The sequence below is a fragment of the Oenanthe melanoleuca genome, unplaced genomic scaffold (assembly GCF_029582105.1).
Source record: "Oenanthe melanoleuca isolate GR-GAL-2019-014 unplaced genomic scaffold, OMel1.0 S025, whole genome shotgun sequence".
Lineage (NCBI taxonomy): Eukaryota > Metazoa > Chordata > Aves > Passeriformes > Muscicapidae > Oenanthe > Oenanthe melanoleuca.
Genome location: NW_026612674.1, coordinates 97,501 through 101,837, shown reverse-complemented (window position 1 = coordinate 101,837; position 4,337 = coordinate 97,501).

Genomic DNA, 4,337 nt, shown 5'->3' with positions numbered 1-4,337 from the left:
ACACCAGGTCTACCCGGGTAGACCTGTTGGCTCCGGGACGGCCGGCGGACACCAGGTCTACCCGGGTAGACCTGTTGCCTCCGGGAGGGCCGGCGGACACCAGGTCTACCCGGGTAGACCTGTTGCCTCCGGGACGGCCGGCGGACACCAGGTCTACCCGAGATCGGCCGCGGACACCAGGTCTACCCGGGTAGACCTGTTGGCTCCGGGACGGCCGGCGGACACCAGGTCTACCCGGGTAGACCTGTTGGCTCCGGGACGGCCGGCGGACACCAGGTCTACCCGGGTAGACCTGTTGGCTCCGGGACGGCCGGCGGACAACAGGTCTACCCGGGATAGGCCGCGGTCACCAGGTCTACCCGGGTAGACCTGTTGACTCCGCGACGGCCGTCGGACAACAGGTCTACCCGGCATCGTCCGCGGACACCAGGTCTACCCGGGTAGACCTGATGACTACCGGACGGCCGGCGGACACCAGGTCTACCCGAGATCGTCCGCGGACACCAGGTCTACCCGGCTCCGGGACGGCCGGGGGCACCAGGTCTACCCGGCTTCGGCCGCGGACACCAGGTCTACACGGCTCCGGGACGGCCGGGGGCACCAGGTCTACCCGGGTAGACCTGTTGGCTCCGGGAGGGCCGGCGGACAACGTGTCTACCCGGGTTCGGCCGCGGACACCAGGTCTACCCGGCTCCGGGACGGCCGGGGGCACCAGGTCTACCCGGGTAGACCTGTTGGCTCCGGGAGGGCCGGCGGACAACAGGTCTACCCGGGTTCGGCCGCGGACACCAGGTCTACCCGGCTCCGGGACGGCCGGGGGCACCAGGTCTACCCGGGTAGACCTGTTGGCTCCGGGACGGCCGGCGAACACCAGGTCTACCCGGGATCGTCCGCGGACACCAGGTCTACCCGGGTAGACCTGTTGGCTCCGCGACGGCAGGCGGACAACAGGTCTACCCGGCATCGTCCGCGGACACCAGGTCTACCCGGGTAGACCTGTTGGCTCCGGGAGGGCCGGCGGACAACAGGTCTACCCGAGATCGTCCGCGGATACCAGGTCTACCCGGCTCCGGGACGGCCGGGGGACACCAGGTCTACCCGGGATCGGCCGCGGACACCAGGTCTACCCGGGTAGACCTGTTGGCTCCGGGAGGGCCGGCGGACAACAGGTCTACCCGGGATAGGCCGCGGTCACCAGGTCTACCCGGGTAGACCTGTTGACTCCGCGACGGCCGTCGGACAACAGGTCTACCCGGCATCGTCCGCGGACACCAGGTCTACCCGGGTAGACCTGATGACTACCGGACGGCCGGCGGACACCAGGTCTACCCGAGATCGTCCGCGGACACCAGGTCTACCCGGCTCCGGGACGGCCGGGGGACACCAGGTCTACCCGGCTTCGGCCGCGGACACCAGGTCTACACGGCTCCGGGACGGCCGGGGGCACCAGGTCTACCCGGGTAGACCTGTTGGCTCCGGGAGGGCCGGCGGACAACGTGTTTACCCGGGTTCGGCCGCGGACACCAGGTCTACCCGGCTCCGGGACGGCCGGGGGCACCAGGTCTACCCGGGTAGACCTGTTGGCTCCGGGAGGGCCGGCGGACAACAGGTCTACCCGGCTCCGGGACGGCCGGGGGACACCAGGTCTACCCGGGTAGACCTGTTGGCTCCGGGAGGGCCGGCGGACACCAGGTCTACCCGGGATCGGCCGCGGACACCAGGTCTACCCGGCTCCGGGACGGCCGGGGGCACCAGGTCTACCCGGGTAGACCTGTTGGCTCCGGGAGGGCCGGCGGACAACAGGTCTACCCGGGATCGGCCGCGGACACCAGGTCTACCCGGCTCCGGGACGGCCGGGGGACACCAGGTCTACCCGGGATCGGCCGCGGACACCAGGTCTACCCGGGTAGACCTGTTGGCTCCGGGAGGGCCGGCGGACAACAGGTCTACCCGGGATCGGCCGCGGACACCAGGTCTACCCGGCTCCGGGACGGCCGGGTGCACCAGGTCTACCCGGGTAGACCTGTTGGCTCCGGGAGGGCCGGCGGACAACAGGTCTACCCGGGATCGGCCGCGGACACCAGGTCTACCCGGCTCCGGGACGGCCGGGGCCACCAGGTCTACCCGGGTAGACCTGTTGGCTCCGGGAGGGCCGGCGGACAACAGGTCTACCCGGGATCGGCCGCGGACACCAGGTCTACCCGGCTCCGGGACGGCCGGGGCCACCAGGTCTACCCGGGTAGACCTGTTGGCTCCGGGAGGGCCGGCGGACAACAGGTCTACCCGGGATCGGCCGCGGACACCAGGTCTACCCGGCTCCGGGACGGCCGGGGGACACCAGGTCTACCCGGCATCGGCCGCGGACACCAGGTCTACCCGGGTAGACCTGTTGGCTCCGGGAGGGCCGGCGGACAACAGGTCTACCCGGGATCGGCCGCGGACACCAGGTCTACCCGGCTCCGGGACGGCCGGGGGCACCAGGTCTACCCGGGTAGACCTGTTGGCTCCGGGAGGGCCGGCGGACAACAGGTCTACCCGGGATCGGCCGCGGACACCAGGTCTACCCGGCTCCGGGACGGCCGGGGCCACCAGGTCTACCCGGGTAGACCTGTTGGCTCCGGGAGGGCCGGCGGACAACAGGTCTACCCGGGATCGGCCGCGGACACCAGGTCTACCCGGCTCCGGGACGGCCGGGGCCACCAGGTCTACCCGGGTAGACCTGTTGGCTCCGGGAGGGCCGGCGGACAACAGGTCTACCCGGGAAGACCTGGTGTCCCCGGCCGATCGGCCGCGGACACCAGGTCTACCCGGGTAGACCTGTTGGCTCCGGGAGGGCCGGCGGACAACAGGTCTACCCGGGTAGACCTGTTGTCTCTGACGGCCTGGAAGTGCTCCAAGGGGTCGCTGTTTTCGGCTGCCTCCAGTTGCCTCATCGTAGGAGGCGGCGTGCTTCGCCGCGCCCCCTCGGTCAGGGACGCTACGTTCTATTGGGCGCGTCCGCGGCCTGGGGCCCTTTTCTCCGTATTATGGGAGCGAGTTACGGGTCGCATCCCCGCAGGCTTGGCCCGTGCCTGTGTCCGAGGCGGAGGTGGGCGGCCGCGTGTGTCGTCCCGAGGGCATCCGAAAGTTACCGCCGACGTTAGCCGAAGCCGCGCGGCTTTGTTCCCGTACTACCCAGTGTGCTGGGACAGATTTTGAGCCGAGCTCCGATGTGAGCTGCTCCCCGGCCCAGGCGAGGTGAGGCGGGGAAGAGAGCGAGAAGCCCCGCGAGCGTGTCCCGCTCCGACCGGGCTGCTTGCCGGTTTCGTGAAGGGAGGAGCGGGCACCCGCTCGCTCCTCCGGCGATGGTGGTGAGCGAGGCGGCGGCGCCTCGTGCCTTTTCGGGAAGGGGGGAAGCGGGCGGCCGCTCCTCCGGCGATGGTGGCGAGCGAGGCGGCGGCGCCTCGTGCCTTTTCGGGAAGGGGGGAAGCGGGCGGCCGCTCCTCCGGCGATGGTGGCGGGCGAAGGGGCGGCGCCCTCGTGCCTTTTCGGGAAGGAGGGAAGCGGGCGGCCGCTCCTCCGGCGATGGTGGCGGGCGAAGGGGCGGCGCCCTCGTGCCTTTTCGGGAAGGAGGGAAGCGGGCGGCCGCTCCTCCGGCGATGGTGGCGGGCGAGGCGGCGGCGCCCTCGTGCCTTTTCGGGAAGGGGGGAAGCGGGCGGCCGCTCCTCCGGCGATGGTGGCGGGCGAGGCGGCGGCGCCTCGTGCCTTTTCGGGAAGGGGGGAAGCGGGCGGCCGCTCCTCCGGCGATGGTGGCGGGCGAGGCGGCGGCGCCTCGTGCCCTTTCGGGAAGGGGGGAAGCGGGCGGCCGCTCCTCCGGCGATGGTGGCGGGCGAGGCGGCGGCGCCTCGTCCCTTTATCCTCCCGGCCTTAAGCCGGGGCCGGCCCGCTCGGCGGCGGCGGGTGCGGCATGTTTTTGGCTGCCGGCGTGGTGCGCGGTTGCCGGCAGCCGGGGCTGGACGCGGCCGGGGTTGTGCTGAGCCTGCCGAGTTTCCCCGGCCCCTTCCCCGAGAGCCCCGAGGATGGCTGGCTCGGTTGCCGAGGTGGCTGCGCCTCGTTCCCCGCTCCCGACCTGTTTTGCCAGAGAGAGTGTGCCCGCGTTGTGGAAGGGCTTGCCCGGGGGAACGTTGCAGTTGGGGTCGCGCGGCCTCGCCTCGGCTTCGCCGGCTTGCCTTGAGGGGCTCGGTGACGGGAGTCGCCCCGTGGAGTTGCGGGCCGGGGTTGGCGGCACCCCGGCCCCCCGCCGCGTTGTTGAAGGCATCCCTCCCCCTTCCTCGGCCCTAAGCCGGGGACCCGCCCAG